This window comes from Bolinopsis microptera, chromosome 3, assembly GCF_026151205.1.
Source record: "Bolinopsis microptera isolate Bmic1 chromosome 3, MBARI_Bmic_1.0, whole genome shotgun sequence".
Taxonomy (NCBI): domain Eukaryota; kingdom Metazoa; phylum Ctenophora; class Tentaculata; order Lobata; family Bolinopsidae; genus Bolinopsis; species Bolinopsis microptera.
Genome location: NC_087074.1, coordinates 19,428,012 through 19,440,943, shown reverse-complemented (window position 1 = coordinate 19,440,943; position 12,932 = coordinate 19,428,012). Strand labels below are relative to the sequence as shown.

Sequence of the window (12,932 nt, the reverse complement as noted above, 5' to 3'; positions counted from 1 at the left end):
CAAACTCCTTTATTTTCAGAAATTCAGAATACATGAAATATTTAAATACAGGCGACAATTTGATGTCTAGCCTTTAACCAAATTATTCGTTCTCAGGTAATAATTTATTATGGTACATTTGCATTTGTCGATCAATTCAATTATAAGTATCATAATTTAAACAGAAAAGGTTCAGTTAATCGTAGTTTCCATGGTTTAATCATTGAACGACCTGAAAATAATTATCCCCAGGCATGTAAGTATCTCTGTTAACATCAATGAATTCCAAAAATCTCTGGTAATGCATCTGGAGAATATTAAACCCACATTCATCAAACTCATTAGGTGAAATGAGTTTTCCAATACAAGTCATCAACCGCAACAAATGTTCGCAACCATAAATCTCAGTGAATACTGTTTTTCCAGCCAAGTTCTTGATCTGAGGTAGTTCTGGCTTGTAAAGTAGTTCAACGATGAATCTATGATTAAAGTATGTCCTGATTCCACTAATCATATCTTGAGATACACCATTACTGAAGTAGATCGAATTTTCTTGATTTTCATGATAGAGAAACTCTTTGAATATCATTTCACAGGTCACTTTCGAGGGTATTTTCACCAAATACTTTTTTGCCACGATCAGATCCCTATCCTTAATAAGTTTTTCTTTTAGGCCGGGACTAAAGAACAAGATAATTTGGTTGCCATTTTTGTTGTCAACCGAATCCTCTCCTTTGTTTCTTTTTCGGGTTCTTGGCTGTTCACGTCTTCCAGTTTCAGCAAGGAGTTTAAGAGGGTTGTTTCTTTTCCTTTCAGTTGTAACCATACTAAGTTAGACGAAATTGGAGTTAAGGATTGGAGTAACAGATAGTTATCAGCCATAAATAAGTAAAACAAAAAGAATAGAAGGGCAGCAGCAGCATGGCCAACCAGGCTTACTTTTGAGTAAATTATTTACCCATTATTCCTTCTAACTGAAGTTGAGTAATTGGATAGTAACTTGAATTAGAATTAGAATCAAATTAGTGTTACATCATTCAGATAGTCTGCTGATTAGTTACCGACAACGCCTGTTGTGAACCCTATAAGAGCTAGGACCTAACTGAAATGACAAAACAAGGTGAAGTTCAAGCACTGTACATGAAATCTTTAGAATAATGATGTTGCAGTATAACGTTAGAGTTGTGTGTGATTGATTGAAAGACCCGAAGGCCACCCATAGGGGCTTTTGAGCAGTATACACAATTTATTTAAAACAAAATAAAGTTGCTTTCCTTGGAAATGAAACAACCTGCACCTACTTACAATTTAAGCCATACCTGCTTTACAAGGACTTTCAGTCCTGCGAGCTCAACGGATCATGGCTGACCTAAATATAGTATTATGCCTTGACCTAAATATAATAAAATTTGAGCCACAGTTCTTTCTTCTGCCTAAATCTCCACACAAAATCCTGCATTTGTAAAAAACTTGTTGAAAACGGTTTATAGAAATCAACAGCCACAACTTACACTAAATACATACTATGTAAAACAAACTATACAGTATCAGCAAGTAGATAAAGAATGTGAACATAACATATAACATTTCATAAATTCTGATAACAAGTCAGTGTACTTGTAGATAAGGCTAACACAATTAACTTTATTGTCTCTGATAAAATAACGCTTGCTATTGTCCTGCTTTATTAGTTCTTTCATCTGTTCGACAAGTCCACTGTGTAGCCTTCTCTGCTCATTTGTCCTATCCGGTGCAAGATAAACTGACTTAAACTCTACATTTGTTTAAAGTTTGTGTGCGTTCCTTAGTATATTGTCCACATCTGAAAAACTAACATAACCTAATAAAGGCTGGGAGAATATCAATGTGTTATACGTCCTCCCACTGCGCGCTCCCCTTCTTTCATCTCCTTAACGTCGTAGATAATCAAGTTTCTTGATCTTTCTTCTTCCTCATTCACTGATCTCACGGCTTCTTTCACATTTTTTGCTGTAAGCTGATTGGGCGCTGTTCTTCTTGACGACATCTGCCCAACTTTTTACAGTTTTCTGCACCGAGTCGATCTGATCCTGCTGTCTGTTAATCAGCTGCTTTTGCATGTCTATCTGTTCTGTTTTCATCTGATCTGTTTTGCTGGCTGCAGACTTGCATAGGTTTATATTGCTGTCCATTAAAATCACTATGTTGCTGAGGAAATTTACAAGCAGACCCTTAAGCAGTTTTTTTAGAACACCCTGGTTGATATCAGAGGAAGACGAGAGTTTCACAGCTTTCATGAGCTTTCCAAACTCCGATTGCATTATATACTTTTCCACTGCGTGTAGTAAGTCTACAGAGAAATCCATCAAGTTTAGTTAGCGTGGCGTGTACCCCGTGTAACACTTGCAGATAATAACTGCTGATAAGAAGCTAAAAACGATACAAATGCTAAGTGGTTTACTGCGAACTGTGTCAACTGAAGTCACAATCCTGCATTTGGAAGACAAATGTGGCACATTCACACAATATATAAGTTAATCATAGCATACATAAAATACAAGTTTGTAAAGATTCTTTTGTTAGCACTGAGAGTGATAATCATGCAACAGCTGTAGCAGGATAAGGGGAAATCATTTATTCTTTATTAACTAGTGATTGCAACTTAAGCACGGTGCCGCATAGTGAAACTTGCGGAACAGTGCATAAAATACCAAATGATTAGTGAACACTTATTAGTGACTGACTGAAAGTTCAATTATTTTCCCATTGGATAAGAGGAACGATAAATTAGCAGGCTGACGCTGACCTTGTGGGACAATTATAACTATGCCCGTTTCGGTTCCAGATATAGGGCGATACTTTAACCAGAAGCAGTTGGCAAAAGTAGCAAGTTGTAAGAGCTTCAATAGCACCAGATTCACCACGTCTGGAGCACTAACCCACGATAATAGTCAGGGGTCTCCGTTTTGATTTTTAAAAGGGGAGGGGTATAACCCGAACACATGTAGCTGAGACACCTCACAGCAAGTAGACCAAAGTGGCTCTTGTTTGCAGAAGGTGCATCAAATACTCTCCCATTAAAGGATTTGTATTAGCTTTTCAAGAGAAGAATAAAACATATCTCTACCCTCTAGAGTATGATAGCGCAAAGCGGTTTCTTCTTGCCATGAAGACTAAAACACAAATTTGTATTGATTTCGAGAACTATGGTGTATGGACTCCTGGAGCTTCCTGCACATCTATAAGAGAAGCGATCAATAGACTAGCAAGCTAGGTAAATTGATCATTTGACTAATTTTGCCATCAGTACTGGTCACTTTAGGGATTGATGAGACACGAAGGAGATCGAACATGCACTGCTGACTGCACTAGGGTCAGTTTCAGACAAATTAAGCATAATAATAATAATAATAATAATAATTTAAACTTATAGATTATAGTGGCACAACAACTTAAAATGCACAGGTGTGCCACGAAAACAAGTCAGGATACAAGAAAACCTGAAAAGCAATCAACATTTAGGTTCCAAACCATAGAAAATTGTAAAGACTTGATACACTAAATTACAAGGTTAAGGGTATGCACTTAACAGTAGAAACGTTGAAAAAATAGTAAATTAATTAATATTAAAAGCACGTTTAAAAAGAAACGTTTTCAGATACACTTTAAAAGATTCCAGTGACATGCAATTCTTAATTTCAAGAGGCAGCTCATTCCATAATTTAGGGCCAACTTTCTGAAACGATCTTTCTCCATACTGTGAATATACTCTAGGTTCAGTCAAATAGATAAGATGATTATAATTGGCATATTTAAACATATCACTTAAATAATCTGGTCCCATACCATTAAGACATTTATAGACAAGAAGCAATAACTTATATTGAATTCTGTAACTAATAGGCAGCCAATGAAGGTCTTTCAGAGTGTCTCCTAGATAATCATATTTATATAGTCCTACTATAGCTTTAGCAGCTGCATTCTGAACGAGTTGGAGTTGGTGGATGAGGTTGTCACTAATTCCATAATAAATAGCATTGCAGTAGTCCAATTTGCAGACAATGATGCTGCAGACAATGATGACCATAAATGTGTGCCAAGATCCATGTATCGCATGACTCGACGCAGCCAAGAGTTCTACAGCCACTGTATCGAGGATGGGGCAATAACTGGTGGGGTGAGATACAGCCTAACTTTTCGTTCAGTTAGCTTTAGAAACAGGAACTCTACATGTATCATCGGAGACTCGCATACTGGTGGTCTCAAATTCGGACTGGACCCCAAAAAATCATTTGGGCAGTGGCTCCCCGGAAAACAGTATTTTGCTCCGGTAGTGGGGGATATAAATCCTACAGTTTCATGTGGATACAGGAATGTTCTCTTGATGTGTGGTATAAATGATATCAGGAAACCTGAGATCAAAAATACCGCTGATATAAAGAACAATGTTTTTAAACCATTTGTTCAGAAAGTAGAAATGATCCAAGCGCTTAACCCCAAAGCAAATATATTTGTGTGTCCGCTGCTGCCAACCAAACTCGTTGAGCTAAATCGTAAAGTTGCACATTATAATGAATTAATTTTTAAGGAGCTGCTCCATTCCAACTTTGGTGTGACTTTGGTACCTGGTTTTGACATGTTCTGTGATGAGGCTGGGCTCCTAAGCCAGCAATTCTCTAGGAACATTGGACGAAACCAGAGACCGGACTATTTACACCTCAATTGGAGTGGTACAGCAAAACTGGGGGTTCTTATACGTAATACAATACTTTTAAGGATGAATGGAGGGACTGATAGAAGGAAGAAGAGATCGGATAAAGTTGACAATCGCTTATACTCCCAGACGATGGGTGGTTCCTCTCCTGCTGCTGCTGCGACTCAACATGGGGAAGGTTACGTACCGTACCCATGAATAAATTGACCAAAGAGGTATGCCCTGTCTGTACAAAATTCATTCTCATTGGCCAATTCATTGCTGAATGTTGTAGGTGTGACTGTGCTATGCACCATAAATGCTATACTAAATCCAGTACAAACAAAATATATGAAGATTTTTACTGCCCTAACTGTGTACACTTAGCAAGTACTCGTTACAATCCGTTTATATATGAAGATACTGACTCTGAAAATAATAGTACTGACATTGATGAAACACTTGTAAACATCAACCGATTACTCAATAACTGTAACCCATATAGTGTTAAAGAATTTAATAAAACATTTTGCAACCAAATGAACGAGTACTCATCATTATTATTTCAAAATATCGATGGTAATAAATCTAACTTTGATACTCTGGCAATAGAACTACAGAGATATATGAAATTTTCGATCATTGCTTTAGCAGAAACAAATGAAGGCCCCGAATTAAGTGACCTTTACCAACTGACTGGATACAATAGTTTCTACCAAAACACTTTGCAAGATAAAAGAAAAGGCACTGGAGTCGCTCTTTATGTATGTGATACCCTCAGTGCTACAGTAAATGGCAATTTGTCCCATATATCTGAAAACCTAGAAACTCTATTTGTTACGATAAGCAGCAAGAATACTCCGGTCACTGTTGGTGTAGTGTATCGCCCTCCAAGTGGTGATGTAAATGTTGCATTATTAGAACTCTCAGCAATTCTCGATAATTTGCCGAAATGCAGTTACCTGGCAGGTGATTTCAACATTGATCTACATAATAAGGATAATGCGATTGTAAAACGTTATGAGGAAGTCCTGTTCAGTAGAGGATTTTTTCCCCTAATATCTCTGCCAACTCATGAGAAGCCAGGTTGTAAAGTATCGTGTATTGACAATATTATAACTAACGATGTAGAGAGTATAATAGCCTCAGGCACACTTACTGATCGTATATCCCACCACTCACCAGTCTTTCAAATATTTGAAAAGAGTATGGGATCCACTAAGAGTAACCTAAAATATAAACAATATTACGACTACTGTAAGTCTAATGTTACCTCTTTTGTTAAGGACTTGGAACATGAATTAGAGAATAAAGTAATTGACAACTTCACGGTATTTCATGATGTTTTCAAAAGTAGTATCGATAAAACGTGTAAGTTGGCAACCCCTAAGTCTTCCAAAAGAACTACACAAAATAACCCATGGATCACACCTGGGCTTATAGCCAAAATCAAGCATCAGCACCAACTCTATGACAATTGGGCTAAAGTTAGAAAGAAAAAATGTAAACTCGGTGAAACTGATTATAAAGGTGGAACATGTCAATGCTTGAAATGTTGTGAAAAACGTTCTAGATACAAAACTTATAAGGATTATAGAAGGATGGTTAAAAAAGATCGCAAAGATGTTCAAACTAAGTATTTCATGGGAAAATTTGCAGACACAAACGGTAATAGTAAGAAGACATGGGAACTGATTAATCAAATACGGGGCAAACAGAAACGGCAAATAAAACCACTGTTTACTATAAACAATGAGAAGATAACCAATCGTAGAGTAATAGCCAATGAATTTAATAAGTATTTTGTTTCTCTAGCGTCTAATTTAAACGGGGCATATAATGAAATTGGAGAACTAACTATTAACAATCTTCCTAGTTTTTATGACTACCTGCCTAGAGCAAACACGTCCAGTATTTTCATTAATGACTGTACAGCTGACGAGGTTAGAATGATTATATCTGAACTGAAGAATGGGAAGTCATCCGACATCCCAATACATGTAGTTAAAGAATCGTCTAAAGTGATCTGTCCTATACTATCTTTATTATACAGTGAATGCATGAGGAATGGAGTATTCCCAGATGATTTAAAGACTGGGAGAATCAGTCCGATCTATAAGAAGGATAATGAGGAATTGCTGGAAAACTATAGGCCAGTATCAACTTTAGCTGTTTTTGGTAAGATATTTGAAAAAATTATTTACAACAGACTGTATAGCTTCTTTCAGTCCCAGAAAATGATTTACGAGAACCAGTACGGATTTAGAAAAAATCACTCCACAAGCCATGCCCTCAACTCCTCAGTGAATTACATAGAATCCTGTCTTAGCAAAAAACTGCATGTACTTGGAATATTTATTGATCTATCTAAAGCGTTTGACACGATCTCACATGAAAAACTACTTAATAAACTAGACAACTATGGAATACGTGGAAACGCCAATAGACTCATCGCTAGTTATCTCTCTAATAGATATCAATATGTCTCTGTACTGGGCGAAGAGTCTGACAAGCTGCCTGTTCTCTTTGGAGTTCCTCAAGGCTCTTGTCTCGGACCCTTGCTATTTATAATATATGTTAACGACTTATTTAGAACAACTGATCTGGGCAAGTTCATACTATTTGCAGATGACACAAACATATTCGTAGTAGATGAATGTAGAAAAAAACTGTATGCAAGAGCAAACGAAATTCTCCGTTTGTTACACCAGTACATGAAATGCAATCTATTACATATAAATATAAAGAAATGCTGCTACATTCACTTCAATCCGTCACGTACAGCTACTGATAATGAGGCAGATAACGAATCAGAATATATACTAACTCTAAATAATACGGTAATAAAGCAAGTTAAAGAGACCAAGTTTTTAGGTGTTATTATTGACGAAAAGCTAAAATGGGATGTTCAAATAAGAGCCCTCAACTCGAAACTTAGGTGTGAGATCGGAAGACTCAGTAGAATACGACACGTTATCCCGAAAAAACACCATAAAGAATTGTACCACACGTTATTTGAGTCACACCTAAGATTTGGAATATCGGTATGGGGTGGGTCGAGTAATAATATGCTTCAACCTATCTTCACCACTCAGAAAAAATGTATCAGAATACTATTTGGTGACCTTGAAGCATATCTAGATAAATTTAGAACATGTGCCAGAACACGTTGTATAGATGAACAAATCCTAGGAAGAGAATTCTTTGAAAAAGAGCATACAAAGCCGTTGTTTAACAAGAACGGCCTTCTTACCGTCCACAACCTGTACAAATACACATGTCTATTAGAACTGTTCAAAATTGTCAGATTAGAATCTCCAATCTCACTCCTATCTTTACTCCACAGATCACCATCACAAAGACGTTCAGACCAGTTCATCACCCCGAACCCATCCTCCTCTTTCATTTATCAATCAACAAAAATGTGGAACGACTGTCGAAAAATTGACAGTTTGATAAGCTTTACTAAGTCAACGAACTTAGTTAAAGTAACACTGAAAAGTGAGCTACTCAAGATACAGTCCAGGTACGAAGAATTAGAATGGACAGAATTAAACTTTGATAAGAATGAGCTTGTATTTTAAAACAGAGTCCTTTGACTTTATTATTTTGAAATTGAAGAATCGTCTGGCCATAACTCATTTCGTTCGCATTACAGATTCACATTCACTTTCATTTTCACTATCACGCACAGTACAGGGTCAAACCTCAATACCAAATTATTATAGGGCACAAGAACAAATTTGTTTACAATTATCAAAATTTGTTGAGCCCAGCAGCTTACTTCCTATCCTCTCTTCCCCCGTCGTCTGGAGCGTGTGATTTTTGTTGATATCCGAGCTCTTGTTTTTATCTTTTGGTTAACTTTCTGTGATTGGACTCGGTATTTTCGTCCCCGCCGAGTGGGACGATGCTTGCTCGCCAGTTAAGCTATACTTTAGATGACACTAATTTCTACAAACCACAAAATATTAAATATAAAATGTGTCCAGTATGGCGCAAATGCATAATTTGATAATTTCTCGACGCTGTCGTCGGGGTGAGAGTTATCTGAACCAACTGCATGCCCCTACGATTGCGTCACCACTGGTGAGCAAGCATTTGTTTGTTGTTTAGTTGTGTTGGAAGGGAACATTACTTGATTAATTCATCCATTAGGATTTTAATAACGATGAGCTAAGATATACCGTTCATCTTAGACTATTGGATCAATCTTATTATATGATTAGATTTTATAAACGAACCTGGCATACAAAAGATTGTAATGCGGAGGTTGGCTGGCTCTTCTATAATAAATACGACACTCCAACTTACAGAATGCTTGCTAGAGATAAAACAAAATATTATCAGACTATACATGCAGCATGAGTAACTGGTGGATAAGCCTTCGGTAAAAACGGATCCGGAAAAGTCAATGCGGCACTCGGGTCCTTGGTATTGTCGTCGGTATATTGTCCATTATTTACGTTCTGCTTTCATAGTTCAAACAATAGTGAGCTCTAAATATACAGCTTTAAACCGATTAAGTATGAATGAATGAAATACCTGACAATCCGCACTCCTATAATTCAAAAGCATGAGTAACTCGTAGTGATGTACGATTTCTAGAAAGTTTAAATTAAATTTGGCGCTCACAGGTCCTCGTATGTGATCGCCGCATAATGTTCTGTAAATGCGCAGGGCACCTTCAAGCTTAAATTATTCACCATACTGAGGCAGTCAACCAACGCGCGGCTTTATTTTTATGATATGATATGTTTTGATTGTTATTAATAAATACCAAAATTTAAATTTGTTTTACTAATTTGTTTTACTAATTATAAGCTTGAGCTGAGCTTTACTAAAGAGATATTTTCTCCTTATTACATTCCTAAGGAGTCTGAAACAATGCTTTTTGAGGGACATGATTTGAGGCTCAAAAGTAAGATGATGGTCAATTTGAACACCAAGGTTCTTTGTTGTGCTGACAAATCTGATACAGGTATCATTTGATAGCTTAACTCCCCCTATACTGACCTGGTTTAGAACTTGAGGTGAGGCGATGATAAGTATTTGTGTTTTTCCAGGATTAAGTTGAAGGCAATATTCAACCATCCAGCGCTGTATAGTATGGTCCTAGCGCAATTCACAATTTGGATTACTGGGCCGCGCTCAGCCTGTCATTCCGCCAAATCTTTATGAACATAATAGCCTGGGGTCCTCAGGTAAAATTTGGATGCCCAGAACATTTACCTGATCACAAGGTTTGAAAGTTTTATATACCTGGTGGTCATCTGCTTCACATAGCCATGTGCCTACGCGTACTGCGGTCGCGCGCTACTGCAAGCGAGAGGGCTCTGGTTAGAGCAAGTCATCTGCATATCCTTGCACATTGAATCCAGATTTCTCGATGGTCCTATACAGAGATCTGATGTATATGTTGAATAGCACCGGTCCTAACACAGAACCTTGAGGTACACCAAATTCTAGAATGATCGTATCACTAGTAGAAGAGCCTATTCTGGTTCTTTGAGTGCGGCCTACCAGGAAACGCATAAATGACATCAAAGAAAATAGCCAAGTCATTTGCTGATGATGTCCACTTAGACATTTTTCTTCTTCTTCTTTTCCTTTATCCTTTATTTCTCCTGGTTTGCCCAGGACCTGGATTGCGGAAAGGGTTTATCTCTTGGTACTGGCGCCTCTTTTGTTAATTTTTCCCTCGTATTATACAAAATGTTTTTAATATGTTTTTTGAGATCATTGTCCATGCCATGTCTGAAGTGGTTTGTAAATGGGCCATTGTTAGCCCCAAGCGTTTTGGTCCCTCATTCCTTTACTTTGCTACTCGCCATTAAGCCTGCTATTCAGCATTAAGCCTACTGTAAAGTAAACATGTTTCTAATACAATAAAGAAACTAACCCTGCCTCACTAAATTCAACCAATTGCCATAATAAAAATACAATAAACAATCAAATAAAATTTAATAAATAATTATAAACAATCACCAAACAAATAATTCTTCAAATTCTGCATTTCAAGTCAACTGCTAATTTATGGTTTAAGCTTGTATTTTATCTATGATTAAAGAAATGTAAAATAAAACTTGTTGTTTCATTGAAAATTTATTGTTTCATTGACTCTTTCAACAGTAATTGAATTAGAAACTATTACATCATACATGGACATACCTAAACATGTTGTTGTACTAAATATGTTAGGTAACGGGTGATACTCGTAAAATATTTGTTCCGAATATTAAGACTGTTCCAAATTTTAAAACCGTACTGATCGACAAATCTAACTCGGCGCGCGTCTTGGTAGGTTATAAACTTAAAATTGGACAGTTTAGTCGAAGTTACCTGGGGACCTCAGGCTATTATGTTCATAAACATAGAATAGAGATTCGGCGGAATGACAGGCTGAGCGCGGCCCAGTAAAGTCGAAGGAATTGTCTTTTCTCTAAAAATTGCCTTTTTTTTACATTAGTATTTTAAATCATTTAATCAAATTGAAAATTTGATTTAACCAGATTGTTAGAATATTTATAAATTTTTTTGCAACTTTATCTTAAAACATCAAAAATTACAAATTACTTCGGTAACTAAAACTTAAATATTAAAAACTCTTTTACCTGGGGACCTCAGGCTATTATGTTCATAAACATAGAGATTAGGCGGAATGACAGGCTGAGCGCGGCCTAGTAACTGTAATAAACCTTTACAGTATTGTATTATTTGAAGATGCAATTTATAGTAGGAGAAATAATTTTACCAGTTCTCGGAAGTGGAGTTCAAATACGGAGGACGATGAAATTCTAATTTCAAGTAAGGCACTAAATATCTTTCCGTCTTTAAACGAAATCATTGTAGGGCAGCTATAGATATAAACAACTGGACAATTGTAGCATATCTGGTACGAACATCAAATTAAGTAAAAATAAAATCTGGAGGAACAACAAACAACTGAAGAGAGTAACACTTACAGAATATATATCAAGCTTTACAGTGTGTCAACACGAGGTGCAGTGACCAGCACACTCGGCCTCGCATCGCTCGATTTTAAACTCAATAACAAAATTTTACAAACTAAGTCAGCGCGCGGCTCCTGTAGCGTATATGTCACTTTTCTCCAATTGGTAGTTAGCGTGCACGTGTTTTTTTCCGAGGCAACAATTAGTTCTTAACGGTCACGTGGATGTTGGTCACGCGCAGACTAACTTCCAATGAGCATTCGCACTTTTTTTCAGTGCGATGGAGGTCTTATTTCACTCAGCCCGAATAGAGATTAGGCGGAATGACAGGCTGAGCGCGGCCCAGTAAAAACTCTTTAGCTTTGAATATGGCGGAATGATAAATTGTCCAAAAACAAACAAGCTAAAAATGAAAAATTAATTTCGCATAAAATAAATTTAATCTATAAATAGTAACTATTCGAAATCAATTTGTTGATAAAATTTTGAAAGCGCCGCGCATAACGTATTTTACCACCTGTGAAAATCGAGCGCTGTTTTAAACTTTGGTATATGAAAATTGAATTGCCTTTTTGACGATATTTCCAATTCATGCAAACTTGCATCAAGGATTTGAATCCCAGTGTCGTCTAGTTTATATGTATGTTTTAGGGAGTAGCTAATAAGGATCCATTGGATCTATGCGAAATTGAACATTTGTTTAATGTCTCAACGACCGACTCAGCTGAATGATCTGATACGTGATTGAGAGACCCTGCCAAAAGATCAAAAAGGGTACCCCTTCAGTATATTTACATTGTAGTGTGCTGCAATTAATATAGTACTCTACTGAATTGGTTTTTATATGACTATTGTTGAGGGTTTCTGACCTTATGGCTGGACAAAATCAATTTTTTAATCTCTAATTTTGTTGTATCCCTTCCACAGTGCCATCTAAGATTAGGTCAACAGCTTATGTACGTTTAGTTCAGACACAGTATTGGTTCTCAACCGGAATTATGACCGAAAGGTAATAGATAGGGTGAATAGGTGCCACGTGGCACACGGACTAACGAGCCTTACAAGTTAAGAAAAACAAAATTTTTCTTAACTTGATAATCTCACTTGATACGAAACTACATACTGGAGGGTGGTTCTTCAAAAATATAAATGATACGATGTACTAACAGAAACCTTCAAAAATCATATATTGATTGTGTTCAGCTGAAATAAGAAATGAGACAAAATATCACCTGTTTCGATTGGCTTTTAGTCCTAATATGAGCCTTGTCTCTAAAAACCTAACTGAACTAGCGTTTCGGTGTGTGCAAAAGCTCTCAGGCACGCGC

General features: G+C 36.7%; 1 protein-coding gene across 1 annotated transcript in view; it reads left to right on the top strand.

Moving 5' to 3' along the window:
* Window positions 1-12,932, top strand: part of LOC134812175 (derlin-2-like) — a 66,460-nt gene that overhangs the window by 41,089 nt on the left and 12,439 nt on the right. The gene's annotated exons all lie outside the window — the stretch shown is intronic.